The sequence below is a fragment of the Trachurus japonicus genome, chromosome 7 (genome assembly GCF_045865225.1).
Source record: "Trachurus japonicus isolate A0001 chromosome 7, Traja_1.0".
Taxonomy (NCBI): domain Eukaryota; kingdom Metazoa; phylum Chordata; class Actinopteri; order Carangiformes; family Carangidae; genus Trachurus; species Trachurus japonicus.
The window spans coordinates 23,688,760-23,700,482 of NC_140913.1; the positions used below are offsets into that span (position 1 = coordinate 23,688,760).

The window sequence follows — 11,723 nt, forward strand, 5'->3', positions numbered from 1 at the left end:
CCAAATGCCTTAAGCTCATTCAGCTGTCCTCTCCTTTTTTGCTGTTGTCATTATATTGCTCTGTGTTTTACCAGTCTGTAGGTTAAACATTAACATGGTTTTGCCAGGCTGCAGGAATTTTAACCTGTCCCATGACAACTAAGGAAGTAATTCACAGTTAATAAAAAATGCACTCCAGTATTGACTAAGCTCCACACAGGGTTTATAAGACGGTGATATTGAACCAATGTGAATGATTTTACAAGAATTAACACATTGTAGACAATATATATAATACTGTAGACTTACAGAGAAGTCAAATTTAATATGTATATTTTCTTGTGCAAGCAAAGACACATTTGGTAACAGGGGGTGAAGTCTGATCTCATACTTCTATTCATTCCTTCCCTTTGAAACCAAGCTTTGCATTGTGTCTTTCTCATGTTAAGCAGCATAAAGAAGGGATGTTTTGATACTGTTTGGATGTAGCTTAAGGATTTTTGAAGGGCGTTTGTGGGTCAACATTAGCTAACTAGAGTATCACAAAAGTCTTGAGTGACCTTCGGGGAGGTGTGCAATTGTTGTATTTTCATCTAATGAAGCCTTTCTAAATAGTTTGAATATTTAACATAGATATATTTCAGTTGCTCGACTCTGTTCATTGCAAATCATACCAGCAACAAAAAAGACTTTCAGAAGTATTGAGCCATGTTGCAAGAGTGATCATATTGCCAAATGAAGAACAAATATCTTATTGGAGTAGAGAACAGAATCCTGCGGCTTGCCTGGATGTACAGTTGGTGTAACATAAATGTGTGGTTTTGCTAAACTTTAGCCTTGTGTATGTAGACATTGGCCTTTTTAAGAAGCCTAGAAAGAGAATCAACATAGATACCTACCCGCACACGTTTGGACATGGATATGACTCAGATCAGTGGACTGATAACTTGTAGAGGTCGCTACAAAGGGCTAAACAGTCTTCAGGGCTGCTGCTAAGTTTGTAGGCACTGTTTTAATTGTTTAGTGAACAAATGACTTGTCAGAGGTCATAGCTTATTTTACATTCATCAGTGGAGATGAACTACTGACATTGGAAAAGCAAAAGAGCTATTTTTATTTTGTGTCATGGAATACATTGAGCCATTTGAACATGATTGGTTTAACCCACAGCAGACACACTCAAGTCATCGTGGAAGTCAATACTCCCTTTACCTCTTTGTGTGGTTATCTTACTGATATTAACAGTGGTGATGTACTTAGGCAGCCCCTTTACCATTCCCTGTTTCCCAAACTCTTTCTTGGCATGCTCTGTACAAGGCCCAAACCCATACCTCTTCTCCTTCAACCTAACACGTACCCTCACCCATTGTCACTCCTCCCTCTCCTCCTTCCACCTTGGCACTGAGGATCATTGCACAACGTCTATGTGAAGGGGTATGGACCTTACGATCAATGTGTGGGCATACATTGGGGTGGAAAGGGAAAATAGCCAAAATTGTTAATTGGTTATATATATATATATGTATATGTATATATATATATGTATATGTATATATATATATATATATATATGTATATATATATATAAATGATGATGATATTGAAATGTAAATGAGATTTTATAAAATAATTTAAAGAATAAAACTCTGAAAAAAAAATCTGCTCCTACTGCCTTGAGTTTATGTACGACTGCTTCTCCTTGTCTTGTGAAGGCTCTGCACTCACCTTCAGGGTTTACAGTCTTTCTCCCCTGATTACATTACTTGTCTGTTCTCTGTCACTTCAGTATTCAAAAGGTCACAAACTTTCTCAGCTTCCTACACTTTCTATCTCAGTCACTCAGGACCATTGTATGATGAATTTGCTGACGGCTCAGTTTGCATGGTGTGGCTTTTCTTCATAGGACCACTAGATGGCGTTAAATACTCACATATACAGTGACTGAAGCCATTTAAAACAACATCAGGCCTGATGGAGAGAAAAACACATTCTCAACTTCATATATGACTTAAACTTTCTATAAGTGAGTCTTGATTGCATTTAATTGTTGAGCTTTGTCTATATTGGTGACTGTCATTGATTACTATGAGCAACTGTATTGGTATTGAAATGAAATCTGTATATCAAAAAATAATTTATTATTTCTCCCTGCTCATGCCACTGTCTCCCTCATAGGACCGTAGTGTAGTGTAGTGTCATATCACTGTATATTAAAATAGTCACATGTCAAAGCAAAATCTTTGGATGTCCAACAAGGCATGAGCAGTCAGTTTTGAAAATAGATAATGGCAAATATGACAATGTATTGTCACAACATTTCTGTCTTCGAGTTAGAATTATCCATGTCATTTCTAATGCCTTGTGTTTCCTCTGACTTCTGTGAAGAGGATGTGATGTCTAGACAATAGACATCACATTTCTACACAATGAAACCAGATGACTCAAGGAGTTCAAGAGAGGGGAACACCGGCCATGTGCTTTGTTTATCTGAATTTAAAACTCTATCTATCTGTCTATCTGTCTATCTATCTATCTATCTATCTATCTATCTATCTGTCTATCTGTCTATCTGTCTATCTATCTATCTATCTATCTATCTGTCTATCTGTCTATCTATCTATCTATCTATCTATCTATCTATCTATCTATCTATCTATCTATCTATCTATCTATCTATCTATCTATCTGTCTATCTGTCTATCTGTCTATCTATCTATCTATCTATCTATCTATCTATCTATCTATCTATCTATCTATCTATCTATCTATCTATCTATCTATCTAAGATAATGATGATAATAATCTGATAAGTTTGAGGATCAGTTTCCAATGAATGAGGTTTTACACTTCTGATAATTGATGTTGTCCACAGTGCAGGAACAGCAGGGACGGATGTCAGCAGAACCTGTGCAGTGACTGAGATGCCGAGCGAGTGTGAGGCCCTGGCCTGCATCCTGCACCATCCTCTCCTCTGGGACATGTCACAACTGTGCTGACTAACAGTGTTTACCAGCCCTTACCAGACAGAGTAAAGAACATTACTGCTCAGCAGGAGAGAAATATAATGACTAATGACACGTTGCTTAGCCTTTGAATAACTCCCACAGCAGCATCAACACCACCACAGACACTGAAGAGAGAAACAACTACGGCTCAGGCGTTCAGAAAGCTGTCGTACCACAAGATACGGTGAGTTTGCATGTGTAGATTCGTCACAGTGTACATTGCATCTCCATTTTACTTTCATTTCTCCCAATTATTTACCCTCCACAGGGACACGTTTACAGTAACTCTTGAAGAAACTGGACTCGGGGAATGTGCATGTTGAGATTCCAGCAGCAGAAATTTCCATTTTCCAGCTCATGGCAGTTGATCATTCACTCAGCAAGGTGAGCACAGTTTTTTAATGGACTACATTTGGAAAAAGAAAGTATGTCACTCCTAATAAACACAGTCTTCTCTGTGTGTAATGTACTTTGTGTATTCCACCCACATAAACTGACTTACCTAACACTGCACCTACGCCCAGTCTAATTTATTCGCTCCACATAAACACCTGCATTTACATACATGCACTTGTGAAAAGAATGAGGTGAGTGTTACCTAGAAACCAATACCACAGGAGGAAGCCAAGAGTTAGATATGAGATTTTGGCCTGTGTAAGACGTTTGCCACTTGTTAATTAGGTGTCAGAGGATGGTTGTGATGGTTACTCTCCCTATGTGTCACTTAGAAGGTGTCTCTCTCTCTCTCATTACATTACATTACATTACATAGAGTGGTTAGATTTATATCCCATATTTCACTCTCAGCAGCTAATTATATTAAATGCATCTCTTTAATGAAGAAACATTTTATCTCGTCATAATCACTAGTTTACTACCTGAGCTTCAACAAATATATGATTATACACACACTGTATACACTATAAGCAGATGCAAACACTTACCCATTGTCTTCTCAAGGCCACTCTTGGCTCATTGTCCTAAATCTTCGACTATGCACAATATAATTGTCTGAAGGTGATGTGTGCTTTTTGATTTATTAAAGGTGTCATCACCTCGCCCTCCTGAGGATGTCCTTGACGTGACAAAGCCTCATCGCATCACATGTAGGTGAGCTTATTGTTTCATGTTTATTTTCTGGAATATTTTGTCAAACAGCACCCACAGACAGTCAAACACTTTGGCAAATGGCAAGCTGAGTGTACAGTATGTAGAGCAGATATGTAGTGGTTTGTTATAAGAATGATGGTGGCCCCCAAGACAACACACAATACAAACGAAGAAAGAAAACACAACCAAGCACAGAATGGTGCAAGTGATATGGGCTAAATTATAAATATTCTAATATGAAAAGTACAGTACACCAAGAAAATCCTTTTATAAACATGATCTATTGTAAATGGATGGATAATTAAATGATAAGTATCTGACTCTGTGATTATGTAAACAAGCTGAAGTTAGAGCAAGTAATTGAGTTGTTCTGACATTTCTTCGTGCCTCATGACCCCCATACACAGTGTTGGGAACGTTACTTTTAAAAAGTAATTAGTTATAGTTACTAATTACTTCTGAATGAAAATAGGTTACAGTGGGTTTTTTAAGTAAATCTCATATTGTCTCTGTACAAAGACAACAAAGACCTTTTTAAATGTGAAAACAGCGGAGACCTATTCAAGATTTGCGTTTAATAACAGGCGAAACATCGAAATTAATTTATTCATGGCCAGTTGGCCACATTAAGTGAAATTATTAACTTTACCGATTATCCATCTGATTATCTGTCCTGCTGCGAGCGCACAACTTCTCAGGGTATCCGCGGAGTCTTAAATTCATGTATCTAAAATTAAGGCCTTAAAAAGTATTAAATTTATTAGAAAATTCTAAGATGGTCTTAAATATATAATATATAATACACAGCATCATAAAATATGTATGCACTTAAACTTTTATATGAAATAACAGGGTATCCGCGGGGTCTTAAAAAGTCTAAAATTTGAAAATCTAAATTTTAGGTCTTAAAGCAGAAGTAAGTGGTCCGGTCGTTTTTGCTAATGCTGCGTTCCAGGCAGGCTTTTGAAATCGTAAATTACAGCTTCAAGTCACAACTTACGACTTTGTAGCGTTCCAGGCGCTCAGAGCAGAGCAGAGTGACTGACAGACCCGTGTTTCAGACCAAACACTCTATAGAAGTGATTGCTGTCGGAAGATATAACTATTTAAGACTTATATTAACACAAATATATCACTTACTTCTGCTTTAAAATGTCTTAAATTTGTTGAATTATTGTGTTCAAGTCTTAAATAATTGTAGACAGGTCTTACATTTTCTTATGCCCACCATGGGCGAGCATTTCACTCGCATTTGCCCCTAAAAAAACAAAACATGTGTGAACCGGGAAAATCACAAAAAGAAAGAGCACAACCTGCGATTGGTCAAAAACTACAAATCCCACAATTCTCTGCCTCAACAATAACAGTAGTTAGTGTAAGTAAGGGAGAGTGGAGCTGTCGGTGAAAAGAGGAAACAACGCCACGTCTGGTCCTGTTCTATGTTGTTCGTTCACACCGTCACCGTTTATTCGTTACGTCCGCGGTGTAAAAGGCCGTGACGCAAAGACGCGATTAGGCGCGAGACGCGGTACACGCAACTTTTTTTTTTTGCGACGCAATACACCCGATTTTTTTTTGGCGACGGGACCCTCACGTCTTCGTCTATTTAAAAAAAAAAAAACGTTTTTTTTTCGCTCGAGTTCTGACGCGCGACCAAACGCGAGATACGCGATTTAACGCTCGCCAGGCGCACGTCGCGGTGGAGAGAACAGCTGAGTTTTCCTTCTCCAGCTGAACATCTGATCTGTGGTGAAGACGTACAGACACCTGCCACAGTGTCACGGTGCATTAATATAAACTCTGTCCTCAGACTGTCCTGACTGTCCCTGAACACCACACAGAGACAACATGGAGCTGTGTGACAGGTTGAGTTTTATTTATCATGATAATTAAAGCAGAAGTAAGTGATATATTTGTGTTAATCTAAGTCTTAAATAGTTGTATCTTCCGACAGCAATCACTTACATAGAGTGTTTGGTCTGAAACACGGGTCTGTCAGTCACTCTGCTCTGCTCTGAGCCGAAGAGAAAACATTTATCGTATCCTACAGTTTTTATCCAATGAGGAGAGAGAACGGCATGCAGGGCTGTGTGTGCAGCCAAGGAACGCCGTGAATGTGGCGACGTAGGGACGAGGACTGTTATGGTGCGTTCAAGGAAACTCGTATTTTTCCGACTGTGAAGTGGTACCAGTTCGATCTGGTACGAGTTCACCGGTCGGAACGCTACAAAGTCGTAAGTTGTGACTTGAAGCTGTAATTTACGATTTCAAAAGCCTGCCTGGAACGCAGCATTAGCCAAAACGACCGGACCACTTACTTCTGCTTTAATACATACTTAGTAACAAGCCTGTAAGTTCAACACATCAGTATGCTACTGTGATTTAACTAGCCTAGTTAAATAAAAAGATGTAGTTTAATACCATAATATATAGGGGTGACCAAAGGCCAATGTATTTACTTCATGTGTCAAATATTGTCTGCAGGCGGAGACGCTCAGAGAGAAAGTGTGTGTGTGTTCTTGGCTTTTACCTCAAAGAGGTAACTCAGCAGCTTCCCTCTGCTAGTCTGTGTGTGTGAGGCTAAACTGCGTGCGTGTGTGGTTTGTGTACAAACTGAACACTGCCTCTGACTGGCTTAGCATGAAACCTTACTCTGCCTCAACCAATCATCATCACTTATGCGGTTGTCTCCTTCCTCCCCTCACCAAAGGAGAGGAGGAAAAAAAAGAAAAACAGTTTAGCAGCTTCTGTGTCTGAGATGAGCCAAGTCGGAGGACGACGGCTTCACTGAGTAGTTTGTAACGCGCCTCATTTAATTGTCGGTAACGGTAACGGCGTGGTAACGGTGGAAATAGTAATTAGTTAGATTACTCGTTACTGAAAAAAATAACGCCGTACTGCCCATACACAACCTTGGCTCTTTTGCTGTCAGCAGCTCATTACTACACATTTACCTTTAATAACTCAGTGTCTTGATTAGAATAAGAATAATATACGTAGCATATGATTATGTACAGTATGCTGCCAGGCACATTTTCTTTCCATTAACCTTGAAAAACAAACAAACAAAAATCCATATAAAAACTTATATTTCATAAGAGATCCATTTACAGTTGCTCACAACAAGCACGCACACTAGTACTATTCAGTTCCCTCTGTGCTTTATTGAAAGGCAGTGAATAAAAATGATGGCTGCTTCTAAAAGAGTTTGAGGACACACTCTCTGGAAGGCTATTCAGCAACCAGAGGTTCATTTCTTTGATCTGACCCCTCAATACAACAAGCCAGACCACTGCCAGATAACCCCAGAGGTCAAACTGGTTTATTGCACTGAAGCATTTCTATGAGGAATTGTGCAGCAAGGCCTTTCAGTGCATCAAAAAAAAAAAGTCACGTCCTGAAGGGTCGGAGCCGAGTCCACAATTGTGCACGGCATTAGCAGTTTGGAAAGCATGTACAAGTGTCTTTAGTGATGGTTTGGACGCAGAGAAATGTCTGAAAATGTCAATGTCATTTAATTTGTCGTCTGTAGTGCTTAAGAGTGCCGTTTCCATTTCCAGAAGACTGAGTTATGCTTTAAAATCAGATGGCAAGCGCAAATATTTCAAACAGTACATCTCTGTTTGACATTAGATAATGTGCTTTTAAATATTGTAGTGAACATTTGCATTTGTCGATTATCTTTGATCAGACGTTTGCAGCCTGACTGGGTTTTTTAGATAAGCAAACACAGCTAATGATCATTTTACTTGGGGTAAAGACTTTTTGTCTGCCTTTGAGAACGATGATAGACAGAAATACTTTAGTCATACACCACAAATACTCAAACTGTTTTCAGATGTATTGCACTTGGCTTTAGAATAGAATCAGTATTTTGATATTCCCCCCCTCCATTGTCTTATGTTATTATTTATATTTCCACAGAGCTTTTTGTTTTCCTAAAAGCGTCTGGCCTCAACAGGTGTAAATCATTACATGCCTTTAAAGTTTTTCTCGCACATTTGTTTATCTTTTAAACTCTCCATGGATTAAAGGTCACCGGGGAGAAGTGAGGACAAATGCTGAGAAATGTGATTCTTGACGTCAGTGCCTTTATTGAATGAATCCGTGTTATGGAAATCAAGTTACTTTGACTCATGCAAACATTTTAATCCAAAACTTGCCCTTCATTAATTGCCTCTGGTATCTGAAGTGTCAGTGTGCACAATGTTCTTGGTAATTTCTGTCCGCTCCTTTTTTTTTTCCATCCAGTGCACTGGCCTTCTCTGAAGTCTTAGAAAAATTAGAGAGAGGTTTGACTGTGCCAGCCTCTCAGCCTTGACACTCTCCTTATCGGCATCTTCCACCACTCCAGCTTCTCATTCCTTTCATACTCTAACAATTATAAAACAGCCTTGGGCCATTGTTACTGCAGAAAAGGTGAAGCACATCACTTGTTCCATAGTGCAGAAACAATTTCTCAACAGAAGCACGGTCTTGTTGTGATGTCAGTGGCATGACTTGTGATGAATAGGCTAGATGTTCCAATGCCACCACTTCATAGAAAATAAAAATGAAATAAAAGAACTGTTTTTTACTCTATGAACGTCCTATTATATTTATAGATTTTGTACAGTATTGTATATTGTGGAGTAACGAATTGAGATTGCAAAACAGTGTTGTAAAACTGTTGTCATGACAAACTCGTGAACTGACCACATTAGTTGTTCTTTAATACACTTATCTTAATACAGTTAAAAAGACTTTATTATTTGCTTTTAGTAACTTGAAATTTTTTAGGGATGGTGGAAAATTCTAACACAGACACATTTTCATACAAAACTGTTTTAAACACGGCTAAAATGAATGAATTGTGTGCTTATTGCTTACACAATAACAATAGATTAGCTTGCCAGGTAAAGCTTGTTCCTAATCGACCTATTGAGGATGGAGTCTATTGAGGAGACAGTACTATAGCGTAACAACATCTAGGCTAAACAAATCAAAGTAAAATCATGAATGTATGGGGAGGCAGTGCCTCACCTATAGGCTGTCAGGAATAATTAAATGATTTAGTTAATCTAAAAGGTTTGGTGATTTTCATAGTCTATTAAACGTGACTCAGCTGAGTTTACCTAGCGGCTGCAGAAGCCACTCCCCGTCTCGTTGTATTTCAGAGGTGAGGCCATAGACTGTATAAAAAAGGGTGAGGCACAGAGCACCTCTGCCTCTCACTGTTTGCGCATGCGCCCTATGTTCCCCACGTAGACTTATATGTACGCCAAGAGGCTGAGGCTACGCTGCCTCATTGCGTAACTCCACTAAGTGTGAGCGACACGTACGTTCACGTTGCTTTCGTGAATTGTAAACAAACAGACGCCCCATCGTTTTTTTGCGTCCAGCAGTTTAGCGGCTAATTCAACTGCAGTGATGGATAACTGTACCGGAGAGGCTCAACAACTTGATGAGCTTCATTTGAGGAATAAACAGCAGCCTTTACCTGACGGGAGACCAACGCCTGAGCTAAGGTAGCTAACAGCTAGCAGCTTTTACCTGATGGGAGACCAACGCCTGAGCTAAGGTAGCTAACAGTTAGCAGCTTTTACCTGACAGGAGACCAACGCCTGAGCTAAGGTAGCTAACAGTTAGCAGCTTTTACCTGACAGGAGACCAACGCCTGAGCTAAGGTAGCTAACAGCTAACAGCTTTTACCTGATGGGAGACCAACGCCTGAGCTAAGGTAGCTAACAGCTAACAGCTTTTACCTGACAGGAGACCAACGCCTGAGCTAAGGTAGCTAACAGTTAGCAGCTTTTACCTGACGGAGACCAACACCTGAGCTAAGGTAGCTAACAGCTAACAGCTTTTACCTGACGGGGGGGAGACCAACACCTGAGCTACGGTAGCTAACAGTTAGCAGGTTTTACGTACTTTCTCTCTCTCTCCCCCTCTCTTTCTTGCGCACACACACAGCCCAGGTTGTCTGTCTGTTGTAAACCTTGTAATAATAGCTTGTTGATTACAGTTAACATTATTGTTGCTTCGGTTTGAGTGTGGATTCATTGTTAACGGTTCAATTTTATGGCATCCCATGATAAAACATTAGGGAACTGACTGCAAGTCTATTCTCCTCTGGCAAATTGTTCCAAAGTTTATGGGCCCTGACAGCAAGGGCTCTGTCTCCTTTGGTTTTGTATTAGCCTACCTTTATGTGCCCTGGATGTACAGTATCATTTGTTTTAGGATGTCAGTAAAACAGATAGTTTACAGATCCAAAATGTTTGTGAAGTGTGTTTTCACTGTGTGGCAGGCATGGAGGATTTATAGAAACCTAAAAGCCTAAGTAAAAGGAAGCAGTGCCCTTGGTGTAGCCTATCTATATGTCTATTTGTTTGTCAGTCAGTTTGTCTTTCCAAGTGTGTACCAATGTGCGTGACTGTACTTGTAGGCTACCTGTGTTTTGTGTCTCTGTGTCTGTTGGCCATATGTTGAACCCTCCATTTGCCACTGGTGTGAAGTAGTGTGCTCATCGGTGACCATGAGAAGAAATTAGTTTGTCTGTGTCGCCCCTGAAAAATGTTAACACTTTTTTCTATGAAGTCCCTGCATCGTAATAACATATAAAATAAACCCAAAGTATTTTTAAATTATTTATTCAGCAGTTTAGCGGCTAATTCAACTGCAGTGATGGATAACTGTACCAGAGAGGCTCAACAACTTGATGAGCTTCATATGAGGAATAAACGGCAGCTTTTACCTGACGGGAGACCAACGCCTGAGCTAAGGTAGCTAACAGCTAACAGCTTTTACCTGATGGGAGACCAACGCCTGAGCTACGGTAGCTAACAGTTAGCAGCTTTTACCTGACAGGAGACCAACGCCTGAGCTAAGGTAGCTAACAGTTAGCAGCTTTTACCTGACGGGAGACCAACGCCTGAGCTACGGTAGCTAACAGCTAACAGCTTTTACCTGACGGAGACCAACGCCTGAGCTAAGGTAGCTAACAGCTAACAGCTTTTACCTGACGGGGGGAGACCAACACCTGAGCTACGGTAGCTAACAGCTAACAGCTTTTACCTGACGGGGGGAGACCAACACCTGAGCTACGGTAGCTAACAGCTAACAGCTTTTACCTGACGGGGGGAGACCAACACCTGAGCTACAGTAGCTAACAGTTAGCAGCTTTTACGTACTTTCTCTCTCTCTCCCCCTCTCTTTCTTGCACACACACAGCCCAGGTTGTCTGTCTGTTGTAAACCTTGTAATAACAGCTTGTTGAGTACAGTTAACATTATTGTTGCTTAGGTTTGAGTGTGGATTCATTGTTAACGGTTTGTTGTGTTAGCGGTAGTGCAATGTCGCGATCCTGTTATTGATGAATTGTGTTTTAATAACAGCTGATCTATGCACTGTAGCCTATATGGCGTGGATTGTGATGAGAAGGTGTTGCAATGCACACATCTGTGCAAACCATTGTGCAAAACCTGTTTGTTGTGACTTCCTTGCGTGATAAGCTGATTTGCCGAATACTGCCCCCCCCTCCATCAATTTTATGGCATCCTAACTGACTGCAAGTCTATTCTCCTCTGGCAAATTGTTCCAAAGTTTATGGGCCCTGACAGCAAGGGCTCTGTCTCCTTTGGTTTTGTA

The 11,723-nt window shown here is 40.1% G+C and overlaps 1 long non-coding RNA gene across 1 annotated transcript in view; it reads right to left on the reverse strand.

Moving 5' to 3' along the window:
- LOC146984789 (uncharacterized) overlaps positions 1–11,207 on the reverse strand; it is a 364,327-nt gene extending 353,120 nt beyond the window's left edge. Inside the window, exons 1-2 of the long non-coding RNA XR_015036173.1 lie at positions 11,043–11,207; positions 9,830–9,943 (exon numbers count right to left, since the gene is read on the reverse strand). This is a non-coding gene — a long non-coding RNA (uncharacterized LOC146984789). The remainder of the gene's footprint in view (positions 1–9,829; positions 9,944–11,042) is intronic.
- Between the last annotated feature and the right edge of the window lie 516 nt (positions 11,208–11,723).